The sequence below is a fragment of the Urocitellus parryii genome, chromosome 4 (genome assembly GCF_045843805.1).
Source record: "Urocitellus parryii isolate mUroPar1 chromosome 4, mUroPar1.hap1, whole genome shotgun sequence".
Classification (NCBI taxonomy): domain Eukaryota; kingdom Metazoa; phylum Chordata; class Mammalia; order Rodentia; family Sciuridae; genus Urocitellus; species Urocitellus parryii.
In genome coordinates this window covers 161,138,639-161,155,896 of record NC_135534.1, presented here as the reverse complement: position 1 = coordinate 161,155,896, position 17,258 = coordinate 161,138,639, and positions in this window count along the sequence as shown.

Sequence of the window (17,258 nt, the reverse complement as noted above, 5' to 3'; positions counted from 1 at the left end):
TCAGCAAAACTTAGTGAGACTCTGTATCAAAATTAAAAAAATAAAAAGTGTTGGGGATGTAGCCCAGTGGTTAAGCAACCCTAAGCTCAATCTCTGATTAAAAAAGAAAAAAAAAAAGAAGAAGAACTGGTTTCAATCCCCAGTACCAAAAATAAATAAATAAATAAATAAGAAAGAAATAAAGTTTCACATTGTATTTAGAATTGCTTTAAAGTAATGCAGTAGGGATGAGGGGGAGAGGAAGTAGTGATTTAGATAAAAAAAAAAAGATTGTATGTATGTTGAAATTCAATTACTGATACTTGAGAATTCCTATATTGTTCTTTATTTTCACATCTTCTAAAACTTTTCCATAATTTAAAATAAAGTTGTGAGCCAGGCACAATGGCACACTCCTGTAATCCCACCAGATTGGTAGGCTGAAGCAGGTGGATCTCAAGTTCAAAGCCAGCCTCAGCAATTTAGCGAGGCCTACGAAACTTAGCAAGACCTTCTCAAAATAAAAAGGGCTGGGGATGTGGCTCAGTGGTTAAATACCCCAGGTTCAATCTCTGGTACCTGACTCACCCCCAAAAAAATTGTTCTAATTATTTCATGGATTCACAAGTTTGATGCTGAGGGGAATCTTTAGAGATCATCTCTTTAATTATTTAAGTATTTATTTATTGGTTTTGGTGATTGAACCCAGAGACACTTAACCACTGAGTCACATTTCCAGTCCTTATATTTTATTTAGAGATAAGGTCTCATTGAATTACTTAAGTCCTTGCTAAGTTGCTGAGGCTGACTTTGAATTCGCAATCCTCCTGAGCTACTGGGATTACAAGAGAGCACCAACGTGCCTGGCTCTTCTTTAATTTTTTTTTTTCTGGTACTTAGAATTGAACCCAGGGTCACTTTACCACTGAGCTAAATCCCCAGTCCTCTTTATTTTTTGAGACAGGGCCTTGCTATATTGCCCCGGTTGGCCTTGAGCTTGTATAGGTTGGCCTTTAATCTGTGATCCTCCTGCCTCAGCTTCCCAAATCACTGGAATTACAGGTGGGTGCCACCATGCCTGTCAGAGATCATCTGTTCTAATTAACTCATTTGCTAGATGGGGAAATTAGAGACCAGCTGTTATGCTTTGGATATGTGGTATCCCCGGAAAACTCATATGTGATGGGCACAGTGGTCCTCAACTGTGAGTTCATCAACTCAGGAGGCTGAGGCAGGAGGCTTGCAAGTTCCAGACCAGGTTTAGCAACTTAGTGAGGCCCTCAGCAAGTTACTGAGATCTTGTCTCAAAATAAAAAGGGCTGAACAGATAGATCAGTGGTGAAGTGCCCCTAGGTTAAATCCCAATCCCCCCCAAAAAAGCTTGTATTGTGAGACAATACAAGACTGTTCAGAGGTAAAATTAATTAATTGATTATGAGAACTATAACCAAATCAGTGGGTTAATCCACTTGAATGGATTAATTTGGTGGTAGCTGTAGGCAGGAAAGGTGTGATTGGAGGAAGTAGGTCACAGAGACTTACCTTGGGGTTTATATTTTGTCCCTAGCACCTCACTCTTTCTCTCTCTGCTTCCTGGCTATCATGAACTAAGCAGCTTTCCTCCACTGTGCCATTCTGCCATAATGTTCTGTTAGCCAACTCTGGACGGTACCTCTGAAACCATGAGCTAAAATAAACTTTTCTTCCTTCTAAGTTGTTCTTGTCCAGTCTTTTAACAAAAAGCAACAAAACTTTTTTACTTAGTGTGCTGATCAGCTTTTTGTCACTGTGACAAAATGCCTGAGAAAATTAGATTAAAGGAGAATGGATTTATTTTGGCTCACAGTTTCATTCTGTGGTCACTTGGCTCCATTGTTAGGTGGCCTAAGATGAGGCAGAATATTCTGGCAGTGAGAGCCTGTGGCAGAGGTGACTGCTCACCTTGTGACAGCCATCACACAAAGAGAGATAGGAAGGGTCCCTGAATGTTGATGCCCCATTGACCTGCTTCATCCAATAGGCCCTACCTCCTACTTCTGATAACCCATTAGGATATCTAGTCAGAGTCCTCATGATCCAATCACCTCCCGACAGCCCCACCTCTGAATGCTGCCACATTGGGAATCAAGGCTTCATTCAATACGTGAGCCTTTGGGGGACACTTACAACCCAAACCATAATACCCAGAGTCTTCTGGTCTCATTTTTGTTGATTTCATGTTTGAGTATTGAAAACAAAGCACCAAATTCATAGCTTCATTTATTATTTTTATTTTTTTATGATGGATACTGGGGATTGAACTATGCTATACCTTCAGTCCTTTTAATTTTTTATTTTGAGACAGCCTCTAAATTGCCCAGGTTGGCCTCAAACTTGTGATACTCCTGCCTCAGCCTCCCAAGTTGCTGGTATTACAGTTATGCACCACTTTGCCCAACTTAAGCTCTTTGTCAATCAGAATAACTTGCTCTAGATTTCCTGGTCTGCAATTTGGATGTGTTGTCCACTTGAAGATTGGCAGATTATTTGGTTCTAGTCTGCCACTCATCAATTTTGGAAGATATATTTGCAGAGTTTCACATTGACAGGTGCTCTTAGCCACTATGTAAGAACTTTAAACTTCACTGGCAACATTCATTGAAATATCTAAAATAGCAAAGAGAATTCAGAACAAAAAGTCTTAACTGTTATTTGGGGAAAATTTTTTATTTGGATCTGTATTCTCCAGTTTATTTTTTCTTTAATACCTAAAATTTTCTCTAATGGCCTGAAAGCAATTGAAGTTGTCCATTGATCTTACCTTAAGCCAATAAGAGAATAGTTTCACAGGACAAAATAGGAACCAGAAGTAAGAACAGAAGGTGAAAGGGAAAGAGGAAAATAGTTAATACTTATACTGTATTACTGTATGTACATGTTTGGGGTCTTTGGGGGGGAGGAGGGGGGACTGGGGATTAAACCCAGCAGTGGTTAACCACTGAGCCACATCCCAAGCCCTTTTTATGTTTTATTTTGAGACAGGGTCTCACTGAGTTGCTTAGGGCCTCACTAAATTGCTGAGGCTGGCTTTAAATTTGCAATCCTCCTGAGTCACTGGGATTATAGATGTGAGCCACTGCAACCAGCACTGCGTATATATGTTAAAAGCTGAATATCCTGTCATCCTATTATATGTGTAGTTGAGTTTTCAGATTTGTAAGTTTTTATACATCCTTTCATTGAGTAAACATTTAATTAAATGGGAGCGGGGGAGTACTGTAAACCAGGTGCATGACAACATCTGTAATCCCAGCAGCTAGGGAAACTGAGACAAGAAGATCGGGAGTACAAAGTCAGCCTTGGCAAAATCCAGGCACTAAGCAACTCAGCAAAAACCTGTCTATAAATAAAATATTAAAAAAAGGCTGGGGATATGGCTCCATGGTTAAATGCCCCTGGGTTCAATCCCTGGCACCAAAAAGCGGGGGGAATGGGCTGGGGAGATAGCCCAGTGATAGAGCACCCCAGTTCAATCCCCAGTAACACACACATGCACACTCACGCGTGCGCACACACACACACACACACACACACACACACACACAGTTTTAAGTAAGGCGGTAGTGCACACCTGCAATCCCAGTGGCTTGGGAGGCTGACACAGGATGATTTCGAGTTCAAAACCAGCCTCAGCAATAGGAAGGTGCTAAGCAACTCAGTGAGACATTGTCTCTAGATAAAATACAAAATAGAGCTGGGGATGTGGCTCAGTGGTCAAGTGCCCCTGAGTTCAATCCCTGGTACAAAAAAAAAAAAAAAAAAAAAAATATATATATATATATATATACAAAAAAAATAGAGTTTTAAGTAAGAATAACATCAAGAAGCACTAGCTCTAACTCTGCTTTGTTTTTATCAAGATGACCCAATGTGTCCCAGTCTCCACAGAGAGTGGTGGCACTCTTGTGTTCTCTTCCCATACCTTATCAGGCTGGCACTCTGCCTCAGCACTATGGAGGAAGGAGGGGGTGGAGCTAATCTGAGAGTCTCTTCAAGTTACTCAGCACATTCTTTATTCAATAGATTTCTTTTCTAAGCCTAAAGAAAAAACACAACTGGCCTAGGAGTGGGTAGGACTGGCTTCTCATTATGTTAGAGGAGAGCAAATGATCCTGAATGAGAACAGTCCTAACAAATCATAAAGAAGGATAGGGTGCTTGACATAGTGCATGTCTAAAATCCCAGCAACACAGGAGGTTGAGGGAGGAGGATCACAAGTTTAAGGCAAGCAAGCCTCAGCAATTTAGCAAGGCCTTAAGCAAATTAGCAAGACTCTCAAAATAAAAAATATTCTTATTTTGATGATGTATCTCAGTGGTAGAGCACACCTGGGTTCAATCCCCAGTACCAAAACAAACAAAAATAGTAGTATAACAAACTCTTCTGAATCCACTATCCACACCTACTATTTTTTGTTAAAGAATTGTTTCTTTCTTTTTTTAAGTTATTGATGGACTTTTTTGTTTGTTTTATTTTGTTTTAATGTATATGTGGTGCGGAGAATTGAACCCACTGCCTCACACATGGGATGCAAGTACTTTACCACTGAGCCACAAACCCAACCGCCATCACCCACCTTTAATGATTACTGTTTTTTTTCCTGTACTAGGGATTCAACCCAGAACCTACACATGCTAGGCAATTGTTCTACCACTGAGCTATATCTCCTTTTTAAATTTTATTTTAAGACAGGGCCTCACTAAGCTGTTCAGGCTGGCCTTCCAAAGAGCTGACATTACAGGTGTGTCCCAGCTCTCCTGCTTAATGATTAACTCTTGTTAATCTTATTTCCTGTGTTCCTGTACCTATTCCTCACTGCTCTCTGAGTATTTTGAACTAAATACATATCATTTCATCTGTAAACACTTCAGTGTGTATCTCCAAAAGATAAGGACTTTTGAAAAACATAATCACAAGGCCACTCTTTTTTTTTTCTTTGCAATAGTGGGGTTGAACCCAATGGCACTTTAACACTGAGCAACATCTCCAACCTTTCTTAGGGCTTTTTAAAATTTTGATACAGGGTCTCAGTAAATTGTGAAGGCTGGCCTCCAACTTGCCACCCTCTTACCTTAGCCTTCCCTATTACTAAGATTATAAATTTGCACTACCACGCCTGACCACATGCCATACTTTTGTTAAAAAATATTTTTAGTTGTAATGGACACAATACCTTTATTTTTATTCATTTTTTTTAATGTGGTGGTGAGGATTGAGACCAGTGCCTTACATGTGCCAGGCAAGTGCTCTACCGCTGAGCCCCAGCCCCAGCCCCTTAACATAATCATTCATAACTTCATTCTTAACTGTAATGTCAATTAATAGTAATTTATTATTTTTTTTTTTACTTTTTGGTGTCCTGGGAATTGAACCCAGGATCTGGCAAGTATTAGTCAAGTGCCCTATCACTGAACTACACCCAGCCCCTAAAGGTAGTGTTTTAATAACAAAGAACCTAGAAATATTGATTTTTTTTTTCATCCTTTCCCAATCATGGATCTAGTCCTTTGGATACAACTCCTGCCTGCTGGATTTGAGTTTGCCTTATACTTTTCTGACTGGTGAACTTGAGTGTTGCTGCCCCAGTCCTTTATTTCAGCTTCCTCTATGCTTCACAGAGTGTAGGGTGTAGGGACCATTTCCTTCAAATTCCCCACCCTAAAATGGTTCATTATTCAAATCAAAAACTCTATGATGTGATGTGAGACTTCCTAAAAATCTCAAAAGTAGCCTTGCATGGTGGCACAAGCCAGTAATCCCAGTGACTCCAGAGGTTTAAACAGGAGGATAGTGAGTTCAAGTTCAGCCTCAGCAATTTAGCGAGGCCCTAGCAACTCAGGAAGCCCTGTTTCTATATAAAATGGCTAGAGAAGTAGCTCAGTGGTAAAGTGCTCTCAGATTCAATCCCCAGTACAGCAAAAGAAATAAGAGTCTAGGGATGTAGCTTAGTGACAACACACTTGCCTAGCAGGCAGGAGGACTTGAGTTCAATCCCTAATACCAGGGGGAAAAAAAAAAACTGTGATCTTATGCTAATACCTTCTAATACCTATTCAAAATTTTGCCCAGTTTTATGGTCTCTTTCACATTGAAAAGGAAAACATGAATTTAAAAATATCTCTAAAATGGATCACTAAAAACCATAACTATTTCAACCTTTCTTTATTGTTCTAGGTTCAACCTCTTCTTTTAAGGGAACTCATTCATCTCGATGTGTGTTAATACTATTCACTCCCAAATTAACTTCTTCAACCCCAAGCTATAGTCACTGTCTCTAGTGTCTAAATAGCAAAGCACAATAATTTATTCCCTTCCTTGACAGCATTTCACCTTTCCCCCAAAAAATTTCCTTTTTAAACTACCCCATTTCAGTATTATGGTTCCTCAGTGTCTACAGGAGATTAGTTGCATGATCCCCTGCACTACTAAAATCTGTGATTGCTGAAGTCCTTTCTATAAAATGGTATAATATTTGCATTTAACCTACTCACATCCTGCCATGTGCTTTGTTATTTATAATACTCAATGCAATGCAAATTGCCATATAAATAATAATTATGCTATGTTGTTTAGGGAACACTGACAAGGAAAAAATTTTCATGTTCAGTACTGATGCAATTCATTTGTTAATTTATTTTATTTTTACCGTGTTGGGGATTGAACCCACAGCTTCACGCACACTAGTCACTGTGCTACACCACCACTGAGCTACATCAATATAGCCTGCATGATTTATTTTTTATGGGATATTTTTGATCTATGATTTGTTGCATCTGTGGATGCCCAACTATTGGATTTGAGGGCCCAACTGTAGATGCTACCATCATCCTCAAGAAAAATAAGACTGGGGGCTGGGGATGTGGCTCAAGCGGTAGCGAGCTCGCCTGGTATGCGTGCGACCCGGGTTCGATCCTCAGCACCACATATCAACAAAGATGTTGTGTCCGCCGAGAACTAAAAAATAAATATTAAAAATTCTCTCTCTCTCTCTCTCTCTCTCTCTCTCTCTCTCTCTCCTCTCTCTCTCCTCTCTCACTCTCTCTTTAAAAAAAAAAAAAAAAAAGAAAAAAGAAAAATAAGACTTCCAAGTATGATGGAATATACCTGTAATCTCAGCAACTTGGGAAGCTAAGGCAGGAGGATTGCAGGTTCAAAGCTGGCCTCAGCAATTTAGCAAGGCGGTAAGCAACTTACCAAGACCTTGTCTCAAAATAAAAAAGAACTGGGGAGGTAATTCAGTGGTAGAGTTAACTCAGGTAGAGCACCTTGAGTTCAATGCCCAGTACCACAAAAAAGAAAAAAAAATTAAGAGAGTTACCATTGACTCAGAAATCCCACTCCTAAATATATACGCAAAAGAACTGAAAATGTATGGCCAAATAAAAAGTTACCCGTAGAGCCAAGCACAGTGGCACAAGCCTGTTATCTCAGCCACTCAGGAGGCTGAGACAGGAGAATTGCAACTTCAAAGCCAATTTCAGGAATTTAGCAAGACTCAGCAACTTAGTAAGACCCTGTCTAAAAATAAAAAATAGGGCTGGGGTTGTGGCTCAGTAGGAGAGTGCTTGCATAGCACACGTGAGGCCCTGGGTTCGATCCTCAGCACCACATAAAAATGAAGTAAAGATTTTGTGTTCACCCACAACTAAAAAAATAAATATTTAATAAATAAATAATAAAAAGAACTGGAGCTGTAGCTCTATGGTAAACCCTTCCTGGGTTCAATCACCAATGTCACGTATACACACACACACACAAAAAAAAATTTTACATTGATGTTTATAATAGTATGATTTGTAATGACCATAAAGTGGAAATAACCCAAATGTTCATTAACTCATGAATGGATGAATAAAATGTATACATTCATACAATGTAATAGTGCTTAGCAATAAAAAAGAACAGAGCACTGATACATTCTATAATGTAAATAGCTATATCTGTTATCAAAATAAGATGCTATGTTGCTAAGAACCCAACTACTATATGTAACTATGAAGTTCTAATAAAAAAAAATAGTAACATGCTAAGTGAAAGAAGCCAGTCACAAAAGGCAATAGAATATATGAATCACTATACAGAATTCAGAATAGCCAGATATATAGAAACAGAAAATAGATCCGTGGTTACGAGGAGCTGAGGCCTAACTACTAACAGGATGGAATTTCTTTGTGGAGTGTTGAAAATGATTTAAAATTGATGTGGTGATGATTGTACAACTGTGTGAATGTTTTCAGTACTATTGAATTATAGACTTTGTTTGATTTTTATTTTTTTAAGACAGAGTCTTGTTATGCTGCCCAGGTTGGCCTTGAATTTGCAATCCTTCAGCTTCCTGAGTAGCTGTGATTAAAGGTATTTACCACCATACACAGCTTTGAATTTTAGACTTTAAAACAGTAAAAGGCTAGCTGGGGATGTAGCTCAGTGCTATAGTGCTTGTCTGTAGGTCCTGGTTCAATCCTCATTGCCACCAAAAAAAAAAGGCAGTTAGTAGAACATGGCTGTAGTCCCAGCTACTAGGGAGGTTTATACAGGAGTATTACAAATTTGAGTTTGAGGCCTGCTTGGACAATTTAGCAGGACCCTGTCTTAAAAATAATAATAAAAAAAAAAAATTTAAAAATGGCTGGGGATGTTAGTTTCCTGGTAGTGTCCCTGGGTCAATCCCTGGTTATCCCCTCAAAGAAGGTAAGTATGTGTCCTAAATTGATTTTTTTGTTTGTTTGTTTGTTGTTGTTTTTGGTACTGGGATTGAATTCAGGGGTGCTTAAGCACTGAGCCACATCTCCAGCCCTTTTTTATATTTTATTTAGAGACAAGGTATTGCTGAGTTAGTTAGGGCCTTGCTAAATTACTGAGGCTGGCTTTGAACTCATGATCATCCTGCCTCAGCCTCTTAAGCCACTGGGATCAGAGTTGTGCACTACCACACCCAGGCTTGTGTCTGGAGTCTTGAACCACATTGTCCATATAAAGAACTGTCCTGATGGGTGCAGTGGTGCATACCTGTAATCCCAGTGATTCACGAGGCTGATGCAGAATTGCAAGCTCTAATCCAGACAATTTAGTGAGATATTGTCTCAAAGTTTCAAAAGGGCTTTGAATGTAGCTCAGTTATAGAAGACTGCACTGTACACTTACAGCTCTAGGTCAAACACAGCAATGCCAAAGGATAAGGAAATAAACAACCCTTTCTTTTTAGTTTCCAGATTATAGACCAGGGCAACTTTGATACTCAGAGAGGCAATTATAGCATAGCAGGGATAGCCTTAGCACTGGGCTGGGGATGTGGCTCAAGCGGTAGCGCGCTCACCTGGCATGCTTGTGGCCTGGGTTCGATCCTCAGCACCACATACAAACAAAGATGTTGTGTCCGCCGAAAAAATTCTCTCTCTCTCTCTCTCTCTCTCTCTCTCTCTCTCTCTCTCTCTCCCTCTCTTAAAAAAAAAAAAAAAGAAAAGAAAAGAAAAGAAAGCCTTAGCACTAACACTTGGGCAGGATTGGGCAGAGGTGAAACCACCACCTCCCTTTCAAAGTTGCTTTCTGAGCTACAACCTGGTCTTATTCACCAGTACTCACAACATTGTGGCATATAATAGATACTCAATATTTATAAGTCAATGAATGAACCACCCAGTCATATGTTTACCAGTAGATAACAGTTCATACCTCTCCCAATTGTCCCCATTCAGAATTGCCCATTAGTTAGCCCTTCTCTGAGTCATAGTTACAAGAAAACCACATGAACCCCACAAGAGCAGTGGCCTGTCAGGGCTCCAACTTTTGCTTCAGTGAAACTCAGGCTAGCTTTCCTTTTAGTGAAGCTCTTCATCATTCTCTGTATCAACATTCCTGGTAATTATAACCAGCTTAAACAAAGAGCTTTTTAAGAAGGCCTGTGCCTACCATGAAATAGGAGTGAATGCACCGGAGTTCATGTGAAATCTCCAATCCACTTTTTTGTCAGGTTGATGGTCATGGGTTAAACTGCCTATAATAAAATAAAATTTAAAAGACAAGTCTCTATTTTAATAACTACTTCCGTCTTCCTTACCAGTTCCTTTCCAATAGCCATTGATGCATGTATTTAGTTTTGCCTCCTCTTTAGCCAGAAAGCATTTAAGTTATCTTATAAAATTACATACAACAGCTGAGTTTGGTGGCACACACCTGTAACCCCAGTGACTCCAGAGACTGAGGCAGGAAGATTGTAAATTCAAGGCCAGCCTGTGCAATTTATCAAGATCTTGTCTCAAAATAAAAATCAGGGGATATAGCTCAGTGTAAGGTGCACTTGGGTTCAATCCCCAGTTTAAAAAAAAAATCTATTTTTTCCCCAAAAGCATGTGTATTAGATCAAATTTAAATTAACTCAAGACAAACTATGATTTTAGCATAGTCTCTTGGTAGTTATTATCAGACAATTATGCACGAGACTCCTTTTTCTATAAACACTCAGCTTTACTTTTTGGTAGGACTGACATAAATGGACATTTCAAGTTACACTTAAAGGACCATTTTCTTTCTCTTTTAAATGTCCAGGCATAACTGCACTTTTTCTTCCACCCATATATTCATAGTTTTGTCTTTGATTATACTTCCCTGCTGGGCATTCAACACCCAGTAGGTGACTCCTACTTTGGCCAAAAATTAACTCTTTCCTTCCTAAAAGTCTGCTAAGACTTTTCATGGGCTACTTTTAAGAACTTGTGAGAAGTTTCTTGGTGCCTTCACCTCTTGCTGTGCTATCTGCCAGGAAGGGTCAGAGTCTTGCTAACTACAGGTAGCTTCCCTTGGAAGCATTAGGAACATTTCCTTCTCCAATGACCCTTTTCTTTGCAGAATGTATACTGATTGGACTCCTGATCCATACAGTCCCTACAGTCCTCCTATCAGAAGGTCAGATGACTCATTAGAAGGCCAAAATATTAGCTATTTTTTTCAAAATCATTACCTCTTTTTTTTTGGGGGGGGTGGCGGGGGTGTACCAGGGATTGAACTCAGAGGCACTCGACTACTGAGCTATACCCTCACTGAGCCCTATTTTGTGTTTTATTTAGAGACAGGGTCTCGATGAGTTGTTTAGTGGTTTGCTTTTGCTGAGGCTGGCTTTGAACTCACAATCCTCTTGCCTCAGCCTCCTGAGCCGCTGGGATTACAGGCGTGTACCACTGTGCCTGTCCCCAGAGTCACTACCTCAATGAGTTCCATGTTCAGGTATTAGAAGAAGGGATGTCACTAGACGTCCTAGTTCCAGAAAGGGAAACCTCAATGTAAGACAATTGAGGTCAATGTCATGTGTGATAGAAGAGAATTTCAGCATGCACTGTTACAGACACAGATTTATTTAGGAAAGCAAATATACATTCAAGGGAGAATGAGGGCCATCTCCACAGGAAGAGAGAGCCTATTATCCATATTTCTTCCCTGTGCACTTCATGTAAAAAATTATTTGAAGCTGGGTGTGGTGCACACCTGTATTCCTAGCTATTCAGGATGCTGATGCAAGAGGACCAAAAGTTCAAGGCCAACCTGTGCAACAAGTCTCAAAATAAAATTGACACAAAAGGACTAAAACAAAAGGAGCTCAGTGGTAGAGCACTTGCTTGAGATTCAATCCCTAGTACCACAAAAACAAACAAACAACAAAGAGGGGATGGGATTGGGTCCAGAGCATTAAAGGTAGTTGTGGATGCTTTTATGATAGCAGTGACCATAAACTAGACTAATGCCTGAAAGAGAACAGCAAGTAACAAATTCTGTTGTAACTAATTTGAATGACATGTTAATTCTCTTTTTTTAAAAAAGAGAGAGTGAGAGACAGAGAGAATTTTTTAATATTTATTTTATTTTTTTTTAGTTTTCAGCAGGCACAACATCTTTGTATGTGGTGCTGAGGATCAAACCTGGGCCGCACGCATGCCAGGCGAGCTCGCTAACACTTGAGCCACATCCCCAGCCCAAAGAGAGAGAGAGAATTTTAATATTTATTTTTTAGTTTTTGGAGGACACAACATCTTTCTTTGTATGTGGTGCTGAGGATCGAACCCGGGCCGCACGCATGCCAGGCGAGCGCGCTACTGCTTGAGCCACATCCCCAGCCCTTTAATTCTCAACTTAATGATTTATTTACAGCTGCCTGCTACATTCATTAAGGATTATTATTTTTTTTTAGCTTGTCAAAGGGAAAATTGTATTTGTGTTTATGTTAGTCACCAAGTTCATTACTATTAATACTCTTCTGATGTACTAATAGCTCCTCAGGAGGGTTATTAAGAAACCAAAAGGAGAAGGCAAGTTTTTCAGATATTCTAAATCTATTCCTATGAATCACCTCAGTTCTAGATTTACATATCCTAGGACTTAGTACTCCTAACTTTCTACAGTTAAACCAAACTCAATCTAAACTTAATTCACTGGAAAGTATAGAACAGACTTTGGAATCACTGTTTTTCATTTATTAGCTGGATGAGTTTTTGTTATATCTCTCTCTCTCTCTCTCTCTCTCTCTCTCTGGCACAAGGGACTGAACCCAGGGGCACTCTACCACTGAGCCACATCTCCAGCCTTTTTTTTTTTTTTTTTTTTTTTTGATAAAGGGTCTCACTAATTTGCTTAAGGCCTCTCTAGTTGCTGAGGCTGGCTTTGAATTCGTGATCCTCCTGCCTCAACCTCCTGAGCTGCTGGGATTTCAGGAGTGTACCACTACATCCAGCTGAATAAGTTATTTAATGTCCCCGAGCCTCTCTTTCTTCATCAATAAAATACCCATCTTGTATTGGGCTCAGTGGCACATACCTGAAATCCCAGTGGCTCAGGAGATTGAGGCAGGAGGATCAAGAGTTCAAAGTTAGCCTCAGCAATTTAGCAACTTTTTACTGGAATATATCCATGCAATTTAGTGAAACTCTGTCTCAAAATAAAATATAAGAAATGGGCTGAGGATGTGGCTCAGTGGTCAAGCACCCCTAGATTCAATCCCCAGTACCAAAAAAAAAAAAAAAAAAAAAAATCTTCTGCTGGGCACAGTAGCGCATGCCTGGAATCTCAGAGACTTTGGAGGCTGAAACAAGAGGATTGCAAGTTTGAGACCACCGTGGCAACTTAGCAAGATCCTGTCTCAAAATAAAATAAAAAGAGTTGGGGATGTAGCTCAGTGACAAAGCACACCTGGGTTTAATCCCCAGTACTGGGGTGAGGGGATCTGTCTTACCAAGTAATTTATTATTTTCAACAGCTATTCATCAAGTGTCCACTGTAGTCCAGCAACACTCTAGATGCTTAGCTTTCATTGTCCACCTCTTCAACCTATAGGGAATATGTCACTGTAGTTTCCCATAAGGTGTAGTATATAAAGCCTCTATCACAAGGATTGTTATATCTCGGACAATGGTTAGCACACATAGCCCTTGGGCCAAATCCAGTCTGATGCCTGTTTTTTGTTTGTTTGTTTCTTGTGTACTAGGGATTGAACTCAGGAGCACTTTACTACTGAGCTACACCCCAGCACACACACACACCCCTTTTTAAAAAATTATTTTTAAATTTTGAGACTGGGTCTCGCTAAGTTGCTGAGACTGGCCTCAAACTTGCAATCCTGCTGCCTGAACCTCCCCAGTCACTGGGACTGCAGGTGTGGGCCATCAAGACTGGCCCTGATACCTGTTTTTATAAGTATTTTTACTGCAATATATCCATGCTTATTTGTTCAATATTGTTTGTGGCTGCTTTTGCACTATAATGGCAAAATTGAAGAGCTATGACAGAAACCATGTGGTCCATAAAGACAAAAGTATTTATTATCTGATCCTTTATAGAAAATGTTTGTCAATGTCTGTACTGGAGGAGATCAACAAAAGTTAGTTTGATTTACTTTTCCATCTAGTCAGACAGCCAGAAAGAGCAGACAAGCAGGGGTGGAGAATGAGTCATAAAAGACTGCAGCCCCAAGGAAGCAAAGTTTTTACAAAAAAAGAGAGAGAGAGAGAGAGAGAAAAAAAAAGGAAAGGAAAGGGAAAGAACAATAGAAATGGAATTGTGACTCTGTGACTTACAGATGCATGGGATACTGCAGAGTGAGCAGCTTCCCTTACAAGAGAATGGTAAACAAAGATCACATGGGAGTATAGTTCAGTGGCAGAATGCTTGCTTAGCATGCATACGGCCCTGGGTTCCATCCACAGAACTGCCCAAAATAAAGGGGAAAAGAAAGAAAGAAAGAAAGAAAGAAAGAGAGAGAGAGAGAGAGAGAGAGAGAGAGAGAGAGAGAGAGAGAAAGAAAGAAAGAAAGAAAGAAAGAAAGAAAGAAAGAAAGAAAGAAAGAAAGAAAAAAGGTAGAATTCAGGGGAGAGTCAAGTGGAAAGTGCTCAGTAAATAGGTTTAAAATATAAAAGAAGCCAGACACAGTGGTGCACACGCCTATAATCCCAGTAACTCCAGAGGCTTAGGCAGGGGGGAATCTCAAATTTAAAGTTAGCCTCAGCAATTTAGCAAAACCCTGTCTCGAAATAAAAATAAACACATAAGTAAAAAAAATTTTAAAAGACCTATGGGGTATAGCTTGGTGGTAGAGAACCTTTAGTTAAATACCCAGTACTGAAAAAATTTATTTATTTATTTATTTATTTTAAGTCAGGGTCTCACTAAGTTGTTGAGGCTGGAGGATTACAAATTCCAGCCTGGGATGTAGCTAAGTGGTAAAGTGTTTGCTTGCCTAGCATGCATAAGGCCCTGTGTTCAATTCCCAGTACCACAAAAAACAAACAAGCAAAGAGGTCCTTTGTAAGTTTCAGTCCAGCCTCAGTAAAAAGATCTCTTTTAATATTTGTGTGAATATCAATATGCATAGACATATGTGCAGGAAGAAATCTGCAAAGTGTGTTGAGGTCATAGATAATTAATTTTCTTCAATTTGCTTAACTATTTCCAAAGAACACATTTTATACTCACTGAATAAAAACTAAAAAAAAAAAAATTGAATTAAAAGTAGGTTTTGGTATAAGTTAAAAAAAAAATATATATATATATATGATTTTCTATCAGAAGTAGACTGAAAGAAACAAAAGCAAACACAGACAGCTGAATTTCTATTGGTGAGAAAGATTTGCTTCTTTTGCTATTCTTTTTAAGTGAAGAATAGCAAAAGACTCCCTGCAGATACAGGGCTTACTCTGTCAACATAAGGATGTGTTTTTGTAACTATCATTTCTTTATTCTTATGCCAAGTGGAAAGAGAACAGAGCAGGCAGAAGAAACTGATAAGGACTTTTAGCTGATGGGGTAAGGGTGGGGCTAAGAAAAGGAAACCTTAATTCATTCTTGAAGTCATTTTGTGTTCCAAGAGAATACTCTGGACTTAATTAAGATGAGGAAAAATTTCATTGAGCTCATGTTACCAGAGCAATTTTGAGACTACATTGGTCTGAAGTGTGGTTATCTTCTTGGCAGGAGAACTCTTATAAAAATTATATCCGGGGTCAATTAGAAAGAGGCTTTCCTATTCTGATTATGCATAAATCCAAGATAGATTTGTTTTGAAATATGTGAAAGTATCATGATTGCTATTGTGTGTTTTTTAGTAACACTGTCCTGATATAAGCGAGATGTAAACATGGTGTTTATATCATAAGGTGACAGCATTATAGGTACTTTCATATTAGAGTTATCTCTTTCTTTCTCTCTTTTTTTAAATTGCAAGATTTACTGGAGATTGGACCTGGGGTGCTCAACTACTAAGCTATACCTCCAGCCTTTTTTGAAATTTTATTTTGAGACAAGGTTTCACTAAGTTGCCAACACTAGCCTGAACTGTGAGATCCTCCTGCCTCAGCCTCCAGAGTAGCTGGGATTTACATTTTTATATTGGAGGAAGAAGATACAAATGTTTTAAGCTACCTTCTGGCCAACCATTTTTATTCCCAGAGTTCAGTTATTGGGACCATGTAGCTCTTACTCAAACATTATTTATAGTTTTAAAATCCAAAGGAATTAATAATCATCAGAATGTTGAATTTGAAACCTAGAGCTACATCTAAAACCAAACCATCAAAACTATTAAGCACATGATAAATGAGCAAGTAGTTTTGCAAGGTTGGACTATTTTTGTTAGATTTTAGCAATGACTTGTTATAGTAAACAAATGATAATTCTATGATAAACCTTTAAGTGATGACTTTCTCCCAGAGAATTAGTCACATAATCCTGTTGGGGGGTAGTACAGCACTTGCCTAGCATGCTCAAGGTCCTGGGTTTAATCCTGAGTAAAATAAATAAATAAATAAATAAATAAATATAAATACAATAAAGGTATTTTTTTTTTTTAAAAATCCCAATGAGATAATGAAAGACATGAAATCTTTTACCATAGTCCTCACAACTGAAAATTATTTCTCATTAATTCCTCTTGAATATAATAATTTAAACAAATATAAGATATACTAATTTATTTGCTTAACATTGTTTGCTAAATACCTACATTAGCTGATTTAATCCATCCCATACCATGTGGCCAGGTATCATGGCTGGCAGCCAAATAAGGGATGAAGTGACCTCATCTCCCATCCAGCCTCACCAGATCCACTCACGTAGGTGCACCTTTACATTTTTTGTCCTCTTTAAGAAAAATATACACAAGCTCTACTATGTGACATCAGTCTTCCTGCTTTCCCTTTGTAGTCTGAATTTAGTTTATTTGGTTCCTCATATTTTAGAACCTACCTTTGGCATGTTTTTCTACTTTTGTTGCATCCAGAGCTTGTATCTAAAAATTCCTGAACTTGACACCACCAAGCTCCACCCACACACCTCTTGAATTGAGAGATTACTGCTCAAATCCTAAAGATTTTAAAACCTCAGGGGAAGCTGGGCCCAGTGGCACACACCTGTGATCCCAGCAGCTTGGAAGGCTGAGGCAGGACCTGGATGGCAAGTTCAAATCCAGCCTCAGCAACTTAGCAAGGCCCTAATCAACTTTGGGAGACCCTGTCTCAAAATAAAAAATAAAAAGAGCTGGGGATGTATCTATGTGGCAAAAAGTCTCTGGGTTCTATCCTCAGTACCAAAAACAACAACAAAAAAAAAAACCCCAATCAAACAAAAAACAGACTAAGACTATGAGGGACATATCACTCCACTAGAAAATCATCTGTCTTAGTTTCTAGATACAATTACTTCTTAGGTGAAGGGTCCACACTATAACCCTAAATTTGTTCATCCAAAAGACATTGTGCAAGAGATAT